The sequence below is a fragment of the Vidua chalybeata genome, chromosome 5 (genome assembly GCF_026979565.1).
Source record: "Vidua chalybeata isolate OUT-0048 chromosome 5, bVidCha1 merged haplotype, whole genome shotgun sequence".
In the NCBI taxonomy this organism is placed as follows: domain Eukaryota; kingdom Metazoa; phylum Chordata; class Aves; order Passeriformes; family Viduidae; genus Vidua; species Vidua chalybeata.
In genome coordinates, this window is record NC_071534.1 from 20,343,613 (window position 1) to 20,360,644 (window position 17,032).

At 50.3% G+C, this 17,032-nt stretch overlaps 1 long non-coding RNA gene across 3 annotated transcripts in view; it reads left to right on the plus strand.

Moving 5' to 3' along the window:
- Positions 1 to 9,260: 9,260 nt before the first annotated feature.
- LOC128788142 (uncharacterized) overlaps positions 9,261 to 17,032 on the plus strand; it is a 54,275-nt gene continuing 46,503 nt past the window's right edge. For 2 of the 3 annotated variants that reach the window (XR_008430959.1, XR_008430960.1), the window contains exons 1-3: positions 9,261 to 9,328; positions 9,661 to 9,805; positions 14,418 to 14,727. This is a non-coding gene — a long non-coding RNA (uncharacterized LOC128788142). The remainder of the gene's footprint in view (positions 9,329 to 9,660; positions 9,806 to 14,417; positions 14,728 to 17,032) is intronic. The other variant, XR_008430961.1, reaches the window with a different exon arrangement.

The following is a 17,032-nucleotide window of genomic DNA, read 5'->3' on the forward strand; positions in this document are numbered from 1 at the left end:
GCCCTGCCCTGAGAAAGCCCAGCCCCACTGCTGAAATACTGGCAGGAGAGAGGAATGGGGAAATATATTTTATTTGTAGCTGACTGTGTGTTTCTTTCCCCGCTGCTCAGCTCTCTCCGGAGGCACACTGCTTTTGTCTGCCTGCAGTCCCCGAAGTGGCCCCAGCCCTCTAGGACGGGAAGGGGCAGGAGGAGGAGAGCGGGCCGGGTCTGGAGGCGGCAGGCTCTGGTCAGCACCCTGGACAGGGACGGGCCCGCCGCCCCTGCTCGCCCTTGCCTCGTCCGTCTTCCTTCCTTCCTTCCTTCCTTCCTTCCTTCCTTCCTTCCTTCCTTCCTTCCTTCCTTCCTTCCTTCCTTCCTTCCTTCCTTCCTTCCTTCCTTCCTTCCTTCCTTCCTTCCTTCCTTCCTTCCTTCCTTCCTTCCTTCCTTCCTTCCTTCCTTCCTTCCTTCCTTCCTTCCTTCCTTCCTTCCTTCCTTCCTTCCTTCCTTCCTTCCTTCCTTCCTTCCTTCCTTCCTTCCTTCCTTCCTTCCTTCCTTCCTTCCTTCCTTCCTTCCTTCCTTCCTTCCTTCCTTCCTTCCTTCCTTCCTTCCTTCCTTCCTTCCTTCCTTCCTTCCTTCCTTCCTTCCTTCCTTCCTTCCTTCCTTCCTTCCTTCCTTCCTTCCTTCCTTCCTTCCTTCCTTCCTTCCTTCCTTCCTTCCTTCCTTCCTTCCTTCCTTCCTTCCTTCCTTCCTTCCTTCCTTCCTTCCTTCCTTCCTTCCTTCCTTCCTTCCTTCCTTCCTTCCTTCCTTCCTTCCTTCCTTCCTTCCTTCCTTCCTTCCTTCCTTCCTTCCTTCCTTCCTTCCTTCCTTCCTTCCTTCCTTCCTTCCTTCCTTCCTTCCTTCCTTCCTTCCTTCCTTCCTTCCTTCCTTCCTTCCTTCCTTCCTTCCTTCCTTCCTTCCTTCCTTCCTTCCTTCCTTCCTTCCTTCCTTCCTTCCTTCCTTCCTTCCTTCCTTCCTTCCTTCCTTCCTTCCTTCCTTCCTTCCTTCCTTCCTTCCTTCCTTCCTTCCTTCCTTCCTTCCTTCCTTCGCCTTGCCATCGTCTTCGTCCAAGCTGATGGGCAGCCTCCTGGTGTGGCACGACCCCACTTTGCCTTGCAACCTGCTTAAGAGCAAATAGTGCTGTGGCTGTGTGCACAGCTGCTCTGAAGCTGTGGCTTAGATCTGGGTTATTTTTGCAGATAAATCCTCTTTTCTATCAGATTTGACATCAGGCAATCTCTCCAGATCCCTCCCTTTCCCCCTGTCTGACTCCCCCCTTCCCTTCCATGCCCTGTGTTCTCTTTCCTTGCATCTGTGCTCTCCCCTCCATATGGCTCCCTCCCCTTTTCTTTCCCTATAGCCAGGTCTCTGTGAATATAATTTTATCTTCTCACTTTCTGCTGCTCTGCATCTCCACATTGCTCTTTGTGCTTTCCTTGCCCTCAAATGTGTGCATTTTTCTGCTTTCCTTTTTATATATCTTTTTCTGTTTCACTCTCCTGGTTGTTTCTCTGTGGTTATTTTCACAGTGCTCTGAGTTCCCCTGAGAGCCCTCTGTGCCCTGGAGTGCAAAATACCTGGAGTGTTCTTATTTTTTTGGAACCCTGGTACGGCTGATGAAGCTTGGCATCCTCAGCAGGGGAGTTATCTATTGCACACACTGCCCCGTGCCTTCCACCTGATCTAAGGAGGAACTTCCAGGGTGGTGAAGGCAGGAAGTGTTCACAGGAAATGAATTAAAGCAGTCTGGCAGACACTGGGAGACACTGACTAATGGATAGATGGGTTGGGTAGAGTTCTGATAAAAAGCATTTCCTGTATCCCAGAAGAATTCTGGTCTTTGTTTCTCACATGATCTGTGCCAACACAGAATAACCAGACTGGGAATGGGGCAGAAGGCCATAGAGACGTTGAGGAAAAGAAGCTTGCAGAGCTTTGTAGTCAGGGCTTGTTCCTGGACTTCAGTGTAGATTTCTATCTCTCAGCTCTTCTCCTGAAGGTCTAGTTTTGATGGCACAGGAAAAATCACAGGCTTCTTCCCCCTGGGAGCTTTGCAAACCCTGAGATGTCCCTGAAGCTGTTCCCCAGGACAACAGGAGAGGGTATTGACTTACTTGGTAGGAGCTGGTACCTAGTGGGTGAGAAAACAGGCTGAAGGCTTCTGTGCTACTTGGAAGTGATCCAGCGTGGGATAATGGGATCTCAATTTCAGTTGCAGAAAATCATTTTCATTTAGAGGAGCCCAGGGAACTCCCAGTCTGACACCACTTTGGTTGGGATTTAGCCAGGGGATCGTGGAGAATGGGATTCATGCCAATATCTTACGGATCTGAATTTGTCTGGTGAGGAGAAAGGAAGGAGGTCTTGGCTGCCTTTCACTGGTTTTGGTGCTTTTTTTTTAAAATGGGAGCCCTTGTGGCAGTGACAGGCCCATCCAGTGACAGATAAATGGACTGCAGATGGAGATTGAGTAGATGTGTCTGGGAAAATAGCAGTTGCGTTCCACCTTGCTTGCTCAACAAGCCGTGGCATGGCATCCAAAAGAGCTCACAAAGTGTTTGGAAGAGGCAGTGGATTTTCTGTCAAGTTGTAGTTGTCCTCTGTAAAGTGACATTTACATTTTTACCAGGCAAAGTACTTTTTCTGCCCTGCAATCCTTCCAGCACTTTGGGTTAATAGGAGCAGAGGTTGGCTCCTCATTGTCTGTGGCTCGACATTTAGATGACTATCAGATAGGGAGAGAGGGCAGTGGTTTCAGCAGTGCTTAATGAAAAGCTGAGGGAAAGGGAAGTTTTTACTTCACCTTGGATGCTGTCAGCTTGTTTTTTACATTACTCTAATGAAGGCCAGGGAAGAATGGTATCCACTCATACTCCCTCCCTGGCAGAGAGCTGCCATGCATGGCATTTCAAGACCACAAGCAGTCCCACTGAGGGTGGCAACACTTTGTGTTAGTCCCATGATGAAGTCTTTTGATGTACTGCATATCTAAGCAATTTGAATGTTTTCTTCCAGTGCAGGATGCAGCACTATTCCCCTTGATGAGGCTGCAGGACACCTTTTTTTCTTCATTAAAAAACCTTCCTCCCACTGCATATGATTTTTTCTTTGCTGTCACTGTTCTGTAATATTTATAAAGGGCAGTTCCTCATGGACGTGCATACAGGGCTCAGCTGCCTACCCATGACATGTGGGAGGAAATTTCTCCTCAGGGATTCTCCTCCAGGGCTCCGCGGGGACTCCTCTCTGCTCTGTCAGGCCTGCTCATACTGGCATGTTCAGCACCTCGCTGCATCTCTCCCTCAGAAGCCCCCAAGTACTTCAACACACCCCCAGACCCAAACTCAAGTCATCTCCCTGGGTAACCGGTCTCCATTACCTCTTTCCAACTAACAATTGCCCTGAATAGTAACTAGACTTGGTATTCAGCATTTCTGCAGCACTTGAGCTTGGAAGGAGCCTGAGAAGAGTGCTGCTAATTAGCTCACCTCGTATCTGTCAGGTCAGTGTGATCCCTGCTTGAATGGCTTATGTGCTGAAGCACCCAGTGACCAGCTCCACAGAGGGACCTGAGCTCCTTGGATTGTTGTCCCGCTCTCTCCTTTTCTCCACTCCTGAGAGCAACTGAATGTCACCTTTTTAGTTCTGGAGCCCAGAGACAGCATGTTTTCTGCTGCTGTAAATCAGCATTGATCCACAGGGACTTCAGACCCTCACTCTGTGTACTCAGTCTTGGGAGCTTTCTTAGCATAACTCAGGAATCCACAGGTGGCTCCGAATCCAGGTGTCCTGGGTCCAGGCAGAATGATTCCAGTCTCCCTGCCAGTTTCACCGTGGAAGGTTGGCATAGTCAAAACACTGGGAGTTATCTAGGGGAGCTCTGCAGGAAAATATGGCATGAGGAATAAAAGAATAAGACGCACATCCCAGTGTGACAAAAGATCCCAACCACCCGGAACAGGTAAATGGTCAGGATGTTTTGCTCCAGCTCTGTGGAGATTCATTCACAAGGTCAACCATTTGAATGGCACCAAGCCTTAAGGGAGAGAGAGTGCTCTTCCTCTGCCCCTTTCAGCATAACTCTCATTTTCTTGCCTCTTGGGGCTAAGGAGGGGATGGACTTTTCCTTCCATGGAATGGGGCACATATCCCGCAGGTCACTGGGAGTCTCTGCTACATTGGCCACCATAGCATTCGGTGAGCAGGAGAGCAGTTGCTGACTTGCAGTCATTTCTGTCCCCGCTTCCCCACCATGCTGGCTCCTCTGGGGCTCTGGCCCAGCACTGGCAGGGCTCCGCGTTGCCCGTGGGCTGGCTCGTGTGGCTGCTGGAGTGGTGCCCACCATGGCAGGGGTGTCGGGGCGTGGTGGGGGCAAGTCGAGACCCAGCTTTCCAGGGCTACTGGGGGTGTGCAAGGCTTGGGCCGGCCAGCTAGTCCGGAAATGGGGCCAGCAGAGGGCACTCCGATACCACCGCTCACCCACCAGACCGAGCCCTCCGATGGGGAACGGGGCCGTCCCCAAAACCCTCCGGCCCTCAGGGGCTCTGCCATGACTGAAGGAGGCGATGATGATGAAGTGCAGCAGCCTTGCAAACCGTGTTTTCATCACTACGGGAGGAGGAAGGAGAAAGTGAGTGAGGAGGATGCAAGGGAGAGAAGTCCTGGGAATCTCCCACGTCTTTCTCCATCAGCTCACTCGGACACAGACATGGATGGGAGAGAGAGTACACACAGCCCAGGGTTTTCCCAGCCAAGGCAGTGGCATGGCTCTGGCACAGGGCAGCTGAGTGAAAGGGCAGCTGTCTTTCACTCCTTGGAGCCTCAGGCTCAATGGTAGGACCCATCAGTCCCCTATCCTGGCAATGGCACTGTGGTAGACCAGCTCTGGGCACATCCCAGCCATCGTCACCTTGCAGACAGTGTCAGCAGGACTGACTCACAGGGGGGAAACAGTCGAGGGTGGTCCTTTGGCAAATGAGAGCATTGCCCTGAAAGGAGAAGACAGGAGCCATTTCAGCACTGCTGCTCATGGCATAGGGTGGCCATGGCCATGGAGACAAGCCCGATGGGTTGAGACACCTTGTGAGAGGTGCCTGGCAGCAGACTCCTCTGGAGAAGTGTTCTGCACAGGCCGCAGTGCAGCAAAACCTTTCAGGAGACTTGGCAAACCTCTCAGGAAGCTGAGGATCACTGCAGTGAGCCCTCTCTTGTCTCCTCATCACCTGGAGGCAGCTCAAGGAGTGCCACACGCCAGAGCAGGAGGGATGGCTGGAGCTGTGCTCATGGCAGAAGTGACCAGTGGGATGCCTCACAGGCATCACTGGGCTGCAGCCACAAAGCCAGAGGTGCCTGAGTTGGCCTCCTGCTTCTGCCCAAGGTCTGGACACCTTCCCCATCATAAAGTCAGTATGACAGCTACATGGTAAACTGGGATTCCCTGGAGTTCCAGGGGGGTGGGGGTCTCCCTGTCTCCTCTGCAGAGATGGCAGGAGCAGAGCACCTTCCTACGTGCTCTGAGAGCCTGAGTGCCTTGTGGTTTTGCTGCAATAAATCTGGAGCAGCTATAAATCTGGAGCAGCTGGCTTAAGTTCCTCCAGGGTTCAGAAGAAAACACATCCAGCCTGATGTGTTTTGTTTGCCCACTCACTGTGTTTCTAATTGGAATGTTTGTAGCTTGGAAAATTGCTCCTTAGACTACAGTACCCACAGTCCTTCACTGGCAGCTTGGCACAGCCTTTTCAGGCAAAGCAAGACCCAAACATGAACTGGGGCTTTCCTTACCTGAGCCAGGGAGGTGGCTGGAGGTCTTCAGTCAGCCTGGCTGACCAGCAGGTGCACGTACTCACCGTGAAAAGGCTGGTGAGGTCAGTGAGTGAGAAATGTGCTGTGGCTCCCCACTTTCCCTCAGAGGCCATTTCCAGACCCTGATCCTAGCAAGCAGGGTCTTCTAAGTCTGTTTCTCCTCCATTTCTGCACAGCCCTGTCCAGGTTTTTTTTTTTTCTAAATGAATCCTGAAGTCCAGTTTGAGAGAGCTCACAAGACAGAAACAACAAGCATAATGAACCATACTTAAAATGATATTTTTTCTGCCTTTGGAGTTTGGTTAATTTATAATCTATAAAAGTCTCTGCATAATTGTATCTTGATTAAAATGGTATAATTAGGTGCTCTGGATCTCTTTCCCCCTTCCCTAAGATTATTTCTGTCTAATTGCTTTAATCTGTGTTTTCATGCACCCACTAGAAAATCAAAGCATGCTCCCATGAGGATGCGGGTGAGAGTGAATAAAGCTGACGACTCATTAAGTGCAGCAGAGAGAGGAAACTGCATCTAAATCACCACTACATTAACGAGGTAAAATAAAAAAAATCAAACTGAATAACTAGCAAAAAAAGGAGGATAAAGAAAAAAAAACACAACAAAACAACCCAACACATATTTTACTATTAATTAAGAACATACTGAATAGAAAATTGTGTGTTAAAACAAACTTCCTCCATTGTTGAAGAAGAGCAAAAGGTCTGGCAATTTTAATTCTCCAAATCTGAAGGTGTTTTGTGGAGGGAGCAGAATGCAGCTCTTCTAGGGATAAAATAAAGTTCACTGAGCAAAGTTTGGAAGACCCGGATAGGAGGGACATCAGTCCCATCCAGCAGTTTAATAGCAGTGCCACAATTACTCTCAGTTTGAATGAGAACTGGATTGGACTCCAGGGAGAAAGGTAATGACTGGCTGACTGCATTGCTGGGGAGGCTTGGCAAATCCCTCAAGAACTGATGAAGTCAAGTCACTGTCCTAAGACCAGAACAGCTTCGCCTCTCCCTTCCAAGTGACTTTCTGTCTTTTTATCAATGATGATCAGGTACTGACCCTGGCAGGTAGCTCCAGTAACCTACAAACAGGTCACTTATTTCCCTCTAATTAAGAAGTCAGGCAAACAAGATACTTTAAAAAAGATTCTTGCTGCGTATATGGTTTATTAACAAATGCTCTAGTCTCCTGAGAAGACCAAGCTAGTGCTGTCCTCTGGTCTCCTGTTGCAGGGGGGACTAACTGTGCTGTTTGCTATTTGCCTAGCTTAAGTGTAATTCCCACCCATTGCAATGCAGAGAGGCTGATTTGTGCCCCAGATGTGACAGAAGAACTTTGTCACCAAGCTGTGCACAGCACTGTTTGCTTTCAGCAGTGCTGAGCAGCCCAGACAGGGCACTGTACTGGTGCAGCCACTCTCTTCTGGGACCTGGAGCTCTGCACTTTGTGGCACAGATGTGGTTGGTGATCCAGCTGCCCAAGACATGGGTGACTACAATAATTTCCTGCATGGCAGCTGACAGGATAATACTGAAAAAGAAAGGAGGAACAGCTGCTTTCAGCCCATGAGTTCAAGAAGAGCCTAATCTAATTAAGTGGAGACCACTATCAAATTACCAGCTCTCTTTTAACGTAGCCATTTTAAGTGCTTTGGTGTATTTATAGCAGGAGAGTTAGGGAGGGCTTTTCTCCCTTGAGGTTATATTTGTGTGTAAGGGAGAGATGTATAATGTTAAGACTTCTGCTTTGAATTACTTTTCATCCCTAGCCTATGAAACATTTTGCTCAAGGTTTTAGATACCAAAATCTGATCCCAGCTAGTCTCTTCCTATGTCTGTGATTGGAATGTCTGTCTAGGCTGTTCCTGAATCTTGCTGCAAGCCAGCAGCCCAGAAGTTTCCTTTGGGGATTAAGCTTTCCCTAAAGCAAACCCTTGTGCATCTGTCTTGGGTCAGTCGACAGCCTTGAAAGGGCAAGAGGAGGGGCAGGCTCGCTATGGTCAGAAGTCAGCAGCCTTTTCCTGCTGAACTTTGACAGGAGTGGCATGGACCTGTCACCAGTCATTAAAGAGTGAGTGGAGAGGCTCTTGGCCCCACAGCCCAGCGTGTTGCTGGTTGATGGAGTGACCCCAATTTGCCTTCCACTGATTAGTGTCTCTGGCAGCCTGCAGCCTGCTCCCTGTAATTCCATCTCTGGGGGAGCTCCTGTGTGGCAGGATCTGTGTCAGATGATCCCCCAGGCTCAAAGGAGGGAGGAGATGGGAAATGCCAGTTAGGAGTTGTTTCCATGCATAACAACAGTAATAATCCTTAGCCTTTTATCTAAAGCTTTTACAAATGTTAATTCATTAACCTCTTTCAATCACCCTCTGAGGTGAGGATTGTTATCCACGGGATTGGACAGATGGGAGAAGCTGAGATGTGGAGTGCCCAGCCTGAGGCTGTGAGACAAGTCAGTCAGTGCCACCAGCTCCTCCTTTGCCCTCCAAAAACTTGTCTCTCCTCTCCTAATGAGGGGTGGGCTGGCTTCTACAGGTCACCCTGTCTCTGACAAGAGGAAACTTGGCTGGCAATGTTTGCTGTTTGTCTCTGGCTGCAGAAGAGCTTTTCAAGAGGAGCTGGCACACTGAGCTTTGTGCCTGTGTGTCACCACAGACTGCCACCAAGGGAGGGCTTGACCTGCACCACACCTAGGCCATGGCACTGCCCTTCCTCCAGGTGCTGAGGCCCCCAGTGTGTTCTGTGTCTGTCAGGTCACCTATGTTATTGCTTGTAAGCAGAGAGGAAAAAGGAAGGAGGGGAGAGAGAGACATAGAGGAAGGGAACAAAGCAGAAGACTTAGAAGTAAGAGGACTTTTTGTCTCCTTCACCATCCCCATCTCCCTTCCAACTGGGATTTCTTCTGCTCTTAATGATATGTCTCATTCTTGATGTGAAAGATTAAAAACCAAGAGATTAAAAGATTACACGAAGTGGATGAGATGGACTTTGCTGTCTCCCTCTCTCTTGCTGGGACAGACCACTGGGAAGCCTCTCCTGCTTTTCCTGTCTTGATTCCCCTCCCTTCCCCTCCCACACCTTGATCTTTGCAGATCAAAAGGCCCTTGCCTTCTGACAGTTTGAGCTGTGCTGGCCACCTTCAAGGCCATTCTCTGATGCTTGCACAGGGGCAGGTGGAGCAAAGGTATATGTATGAGCTGGGGGGAGCCCAGTGACACAGTGTTTTAGCTGTCTGTCTTCAGACATTTGTCCTCTGAGGAACACTCCGTCCCTAGGCAGTCTGTATTGCTGGAGAGCTCTGGAATAAGGCAGGAGAATGGGGTGTCTGGAATAAGGCAGGAGAATTCAGGGTGTCCTGAATCTGTTGCAATGGAAGTACCATCCATTGTGATGCAAAGCCTCCTTGGGAACTGAGCATGTGGGAAGAAGGCTGGAGCAGGCCAAACTGTTGTTGGGTTCCTTTGGCTACTCCTCTTCTTGCAGAGCAGGTGCCAGCACAGGTGAGGGGCCCTCTGATTAAATCTTCAGTTCTGACAAGGAGATTTTTTCAAAAGCAAGTCTGATAGAGCAGATATTTTATAGTTGCTGATATTTGCTCCTATTTACTCCTGAGATGTTGGGGGTGTGGAGAAGAGCATTTGTTGCATTTTATTTGGTCCCTCTGTACTCTGCACTTCTGTCTCCAGACTGCTTCAACAGTCTGGCTTGAGCTGTCCCACTGTAGCTCCAGGTCAGGGCTGGAAAAACCCAACATCTTTTTGCCCTTCAATTTTGTTGCTCTGTCCTTGCTTGAGTTCATGTTTTCTCTGAGCAACATCTACAATATTCACAGCCAGGAGAGGGAAGGAGAGCCTTGTGTCTGTGGCATGCTCTGAGTCCTCTTGGAGACAACAGGGTACAGCCCTTGCCCCCTCCTCTACATCCACAGCTATAAGAAGAGAACCTGGAATCACTTCCACGCTGGAGTCTGTAAGCAGGTTAGTGTCCAATGCACTCATGGATTGAGTGCATTGTTATTTCCAAACATGCTATACCTTGTATTGAAAACTGCCCCCCCCTCCATTTGGCAAGGATCGAGGCATTGTCATAGCAGAGCAGGAACTGTTCATGCTGTGCAGTGCCTGCGCAGTCCTTGCTGTCTCCCACAGCCACTGCAACATTCATCTACCCATGCAGAAGGAGCCTCATGTCTTTATTCCTGATAGATGTCCTGATAGATGTTCCTGGAAAACAATCCCTTCCCTCCCTCCTCCTGGAGTCCCAAAGCCAGGCTGGGAGGCTGGGAGCACAAGAGCAGGGAAGGAAATCTGCCAACTTCATGTTTCTCCCTGTCGCTCCCTCTTTAGCTGCCTGTAAGCGAGGTTGCAGTAAAATAATGAAATAAAAGCCAAGGACCAGAGAAAGCTGATTCATCCACAGCCCAGGGCCAGCGGCCGGCTCCAAGCAGAGCTGTAAAATCAATCTGTCACTGCTCACCGCAGTATAGATCAGCGCAGAGATTCTGACTGCAACGAGGGCAGAGCCCAGCCTTCTCCCTTGGCCTGTTTTCCCCATCCGTGGGACCCAGTTGTGCCCCGCTGGGAGACGGGCAGATGGGCAAGGGAAGAGATAGAGAGGGAGAAGAGCTGATCCGGCGGCTCCAAGAGCTGGAAACGCTGCCAGCGAGGCTCCCTTCCCTGGCAGCACACACGGCAGGTAGTGCAGGCAGACTCCGTGGCTGCCTTCCCTGCCCGGCTCTCCCCTCCTCCTGGGGATAAACGGCACAAGGTGATGGCTGAGAGGGGGATGGCTGGCTGCACTCCCCGCCCCTACTCCTTACATGGACTGTAGGTACCATCCCCACTGAACTGATAATACCCAGGCGGGACATAGAGGGTTAAAAAATCAGTTTTATCATCACTTTTGTGATTCTCAGATTCTAAGCTGTTCTAAAACTTAACAACTCCCTGGCATATGTTGGAAAAACACTAGGGAATTGCTCTAATAAGGTCAGCTCCCTTGTTCACCCCTAACAGCATCTCCAGTCTTAGAGGATGTGGCAGCCCAACAGAGCAGGAGCTGAGCAGAAAGGTATAAACGAAAGTGTTTTTTGGGGCTGTTTTCATCCACATTAAGGGGGCAGAGAGGTCAGGCCTGACTGTAGGTAGTGGTCTCAAAGACATCAGCACAAAAGAATTAGAAGGTGATTCTTTTTCTGTACTGCTGGACACAGGGAATGAGGCACCTCTGCAGCTGACTTAAAGTATCTATGACGTCCTTAGGAGGTTTTTTTCCTCTCTCAGTGATTTTTTTTTTTTTTTTTTAAATTTGTGAAGTAAAAAACAACAGAGCCTTTCCAGGGCTTTTGGCAAGGTCAGAGCCTCTGCAAAATAAACATGGGGGTGAACTTCTGTACCCTCCAGATCATCTGCAACGGGACAAATAGGCATGGAGGGACTGGATTTGAATCAGATTGAGGACCCAAATGTCCCACACTGCTGCAAATGTGGTACTTGCTTCTGCTTGTCTCTTGGGGCACTTCTGTTCTGCTGGAGTTAAATGTTGTTCCTGGGTCAGTGGGAGAATGATCAAATACCATTTGACCCCCAGAAGCCCTGGTAGTACAAGGATCCTGCCCCAGCATTTCTGAGTCCTGAAGGGATGTGTGCCAGCAGGAGAGCCTCTGGGAGACTCATCACAAACAGACTGCAAGATGATCCTGGAGGAACTCAAGCAGGAACAAATCCTGCATTAATTTGGAGTTGGAAACCTTTTCTCCTACTTCAACACCCTCCAAAATTAGATACTGTCTGTCCTTGAAGGAAGTAGAGAGAGATGGAAGCAAGTCTCTGTTCCTCTGTAGCTTTTAGCTTCAAAAGAGCTTGGAGGAAGCACCCCACAGTCATAACACCCCAAAGTGATAAAGGCAAGGAAATTTGAGTCTGTAGTTGCCAAGACAAGCTTCCTCCTCTGATTCCAGGAGGTGTGAGTAGTTTTGGCATTTAATCCACTGGGAACAGATGTCTACAGATGGTCCAGGGAACATCCAGAAGTATCCTCAGAGCTGCATGCCTGTCTGCCTGAGGAGTGTGTGGGTCTTTGTGTGTACCTTTGTGTCTGGGTGATTTTTTCCCATTTGGGTTTGCAGGTCTGGAGTACAAGAGGGTACAACAAGCTTCCTATGTGTCATTTTCAAAAGGATTGATGACTTGGTGTGTTTGTGCCTAGTGGGCCAACTTGTTTCTTCATGCCATGCAGCTGATGTGTGTGATCCTGGGCCTCCTTCTGTAGATTCTTTGCACTTGCCTGTGTTTTGAGGGAGGCAACTCATTCCCCTGGGGCTATTTATTGTTTGCCTCCCCATATAGAGGTTTATTGGTTTGGTGTTCTGTCCATGAGGCTCTTGTATGCCTGTGAGAAGATTAGGGGCAGTCCTCTGCCTGCTGGGGTCGGATTTACATGAGATGATTATGCATGACCCCTCATGCAGAGGGGTCAAAAGAGCTCACCTTCCCTCTATAAAGCTGCAGGCATGAGATAGATGGGGAAATTACATTGCTCTGTGCTCATATATTAACTAGAAGGATGGGGGCCACAGGTGAGCTTCTTTAGATGCAATGGGCATCACAATTTAGAATAGAATAGAATAGAATAGAATAGAATAGAATAGAATATCCTGAATTGTAAGGGATCCACAAGAAACATTGAGTCCAACACCATGTGCCTCACAGTATTGCTCAAATGCCTCTGGAACTCTGTCAGGCTGGTGCTATAACCACATCGCTAGGGACTCTGTTCAAGTGTCAACCAGCCTCCGGGTGAAAAATCTTTTCCTAATATCCAACCTAAACCTCCCCTGCTGCAGTTTCACGCCATTATTATAATACATTTAATAGTAGTGCTGCTTGCAGCGGTGTGTTTTTGTGTGTGTGTCAGCCTAATTCCACTTCAATTTCTGGACTGCATGAAAAAAATCATTAGTTTCCCATCAGAGGTTATACATGTTTGTATATTCTGTATCTGAGCGCATGTGAGTGCTGAGGGTGGCAGGCTTAGGTGTCTGTTTACCTGGAAGGTGTTGAAGCATGTTGGTATTTATGCTGAGGGTAAGGTCTTCACTCAGCTGTTGCATGTGTGTTATGTTTCTGTGAAGCAGGGGGGCAGGAGGTGTCTGTTCAGGTGGGAATGGAGGTTTCAGAGCACTTCCATTTGTTCTTGCACCCTCTGTGCATGCCCAGGTGAAGAATGTGGCTGGCTGGCCCAGGAATATGTGGGTTTGAATTGGGCTTGGGTAAATGCAGGGTTTTTAACTTCAACGTGGCTTGGGACAGGCTTTTAACTTCAATGTGGCTTCTGAGCAGGAAGCAAATAGTCTCACAGTACTCAGATGGACCTTGAGACATTTCTGAGCAAGACTGTATGATGTGGTTGCCTGGAATAGCATGAGGCTGGATTGTACATCCCAGGAAGCCAGCTCCTATCCAATGTCCCTAAGTTTTTTCAGCTGTTGCATGTGTATGTGTCTCTGAGTGAGACAGGCAGTCCCTCCACTGCTGTGGTGAGTGTGAGAGGTGCATCATGTCTCTTCAGCTGTGATCTTGCATGTCTGTGCAGAGATTATTTATGTCTGTCATGTGTGCTTCTGCTTTCTGTCAAGGAACTGGGGAGTAATTTCTTAAGAGCGACCCTGTGTTTGGCAATGTGCTTTCCTTGCAGGTATTGCCTGTGTGAAGTATTTGGGGGCCAAGCTGTGGCTGAGTCCCCAACACCTGGTGCACATGGATGTGAGCAAGGTGTCCATTGGCAATGGCACGTGTGGGTTTGGGAGAGGCAGGTGGAAGGTCTTCCAGACATACAGGAGGGTATGTGGCTCCAAGTGCTTTCTGAGGAGCTGTTATGTTTCTGTGGTGGTGATTTGAGGAGGTGTATAATAGACAATCTCTCCAGAGCAGTCACATGCATGTGCTTGTCTGTGGATGAAAGGTTTTTTCCACCTCCTGTTACGTTTTTATGTGTCAATTTTTTAAAGAAATAACACAGGGGCTTGTATCCAAGTATAGTTTCCCATGGCTGTTGCACGTACCTGTGTCAGTAGGTGTATGGTTGTTGCATGCATCTGTGGTGTGTGTATGTAGCTCCTCAGCAGCTGTTGCTTGTAGCTGTGTGGTTCCTAGAAGCTGTTGTATTTTCATGTGGGTGACTTAATCCTGAGAAGCTGTAGCCTCTGTGTGTGTGTGATTCCCTAGCAGCTGTTGTTTGCGTGTATTCCCGGGAAGCTGTTGTGTGTTGTGTGTAACTCCTGAGCAGCTGTTGTGGGGAATTGTGTCTGTGTGTGTGTGTGTGTGCAGCTCCCAGCAGCTGTTGCATGTGTGTGCTCATGTCTCCGGTGGAGGCCCACCCCTTTCTGCCTGCACCGGAGCAGTGGCTGTGCAGGCGAGGAGAGCTCGGGACTGGCTCCATGGGAGAGGGTCCTTTGCCTGTCAGAGCCTTCCCAGCTGGGAGAAGCAGCGCCGCCGGCTCTGGTCCCAGAGCCCTATCAGCCGAGCCTGTGGCGAATTAATCACTTGCGGTTTAAATGCCAATACAGCCCTTTCTGCCTTCTTCCCCCAGTGATGCGGATGCGGCGAAGGCAGCAAATCCTCCGGCTGTGCGTGCCCTCCCTGGACTGCTGCTCCATCCCCGCCTGTCGTGCTCGCGCGTGTGCATGGCTGGGAGCGCTGCCTAGGTGCGGCCGGGAATGAGCCAGCTGTGGGGCAAGGACCGCTACAGCTCCAAGGGGTGACACAAGTGGGGGATACCCCCCCACACAAACACATCTGCAGGGCTGCAAGTTGCTTGAGGACCGGGGTCTTTTGTGCCTGCACTTCGTCTCTGTCATGCCCCGTATGGAAGCTGGGAGCAGTCACCCCTCCAGAAGCAGGTACGTGTGTGTGTGTGTGTGCGTGTGTGTGACACGTTTTTGTGTGCAGTCCTTGTGCTGCTGCCTCGCGTGTCCTCGGCTCCCGGCTGCCGTCCGTGTTGCCTCTCGGAGAAGCAGCTGAGATTAGAAAAGGGGGAGAAGGGCAGGATGCGTGGATTGCCCTTTTCCTCTAGCTTGTGCACGCACTCCCTGGGGGTTGTATGCCTCTGATCTGAGGATGAAGGCGAGGGGTGAGTGCAAAGAAGATGGGGAAGTGGCCCAGGGTGTGTGTGCCTGTGTGTGTGGGGGGGATTGTGCCTACAGGGGGTGATGGGAGGGAGGGAGGGAGGGAGGGAGGGAGAGAGGCTTGGAGACGGGTCTCCCTTTCACCGTGTGTGTGTGTGTGCGTGCTCTGCTTAGGATTGGGATGCTGAATAGGTTCAGGGCTTCCTGCACACAGCTGGGTTTGACCCATCTTCATCTATTTGGACCTTGCAATAGGAGGCAATATATGTTTGTATATGTACATATATCTTTATCTGTGAATTTATATCTGTGTATGTGTGTTCATGTGTGTATCCATGTATAGGTGTAGCTATAGATGTATGTACATACCCCCACATGTACATGCATGTGCATGTACAGACAGACAGGCAGACCTCTCTGTGTATTGCCTGCAGTTATGGGACAGAGGAGGAGTCGGCCTCATCCCTCAGCCCCCTGTTCCCTCTCTCTCTGCAAACTTTGTTGGGGAGCCTCTGCAGACAGTGGTTTGTCCGTGTCTGTTTGTCTGTCTGTTGTGTGGTGTGTGGATATTCGCCTGGTTTACATGCAAGGGAGTGAGTAAATCTCTCCTCTGCTCTTACATTGCTCTGCTGGGAGACTGGCTGGCTGCAGGAAAGTCATTGCGTGGTGTCTGTCGGGTGTGTGAATGTGTCTATGGTGGTGATGGGAGCCGAGTATTTATGTAGGGGCCCAGGACAGCTACTCGAATGCATATGTAAGTGTGTATGTATTGCCTGCAGGGTGTCTGCATGCCCGTTTATTCCACCAGAGAAAGCATGCCCACATTTTTATGCATAAGGATCTTCCTGCTTTGGGGCATGGGATGGGGGGGAGGAGAAGCTGAATGAATGAATGGGAGCAAAAGGAGGTGGAAGGAGGAGTGGTGGGGGGTGGGGGAGAAAGACGAACAGGCGCATCCTATTCTCATCCAGGACAGGCAGGAGTGCACAGCTGCCGCTCTTCCCATTCCAGAGCTTGGATCTGGCTGGGGAAAGGCAGCATAAATCAGCTAATACTGCAGGAGGCAGCATATTCGGGAGCTGCTGTGCGTAATGCCCTCTCGCGAGTGTGTGCTGGTGTGCCCCAGCCCTGCACGCGTGCATGCAGCACACACGTGCGTGTCCCGCGTCTGAGTGTGCACGGAGCCGGGCTGCCTGTGCACAAACACCAAACACCCTCTCCAGCGCCCAGGGAAGGGGGTGTCTGTGATGGGCAGGGAGAGCATCGCTCCTGTGCTGCGGGCAAATACATCTGGCACAGCCCGCGGTCCCTTGGCACCCACTCTGGTCTCACACGGGCACGGTGGGTGCAAACAAAAGGGGTGCACATGGTGCAGGCTGGACTTAGGAACTGCTCCCTTTCCTTCCCCCTAAAGGCTGCAGAGCAGAACCCTTCTCCCCAGTCTGGAGGCACAGATCTATAAACCAAGCAGGAACAGGGAGAGGATTGCTGAGATTGGAGGGGGGGTAAAGATGATATAGGGAGTGGAGGGGGGCCCCCATGCCACTGGAGGGGGCCTGGGGACTGGGGAGCCTGGCTGCATTGCACGCTGCGAGCCAAGGAATTTGTCATGCACGGAGAGGTGGGAGGGAGTGGGAGTGTGTGTAATGTGGGGGAGCTGGGGTGGAGGGGGAGGAAGGAGGCTGTGCTGGGGTATGAGGGAATTTCTGGTGAGCCCTACCTCCCCACACCCCCCTTCTGAGTCCCCACACATCCCGTCACTCTTGGGTCCCAAGAAGCGCAGCCTGACAGCATCGCTAATGTAATATTCAAAGGAAGCTTCATTTGCATGGAACATGCATTATTAATATATTTAAATACAGCCCCCCTCTCGCCTCCCTGCTCTGTGCAGACCGTACCAGCAGCAGTGAGGAAGCTGCAGGGAGTGGAAGGGTGCCGATGCAGTGCCAGGGGTGAGAAGCAGACACTTTAATCCCACTGATTTCCCCCACCTACCAACCTTCCCCTCACCCCCAACCCCTTCCCCATCTGCCACCCTCCTCACGCCTTTATTTTCCTTGGGGGGAGATTGGCTTTCAGG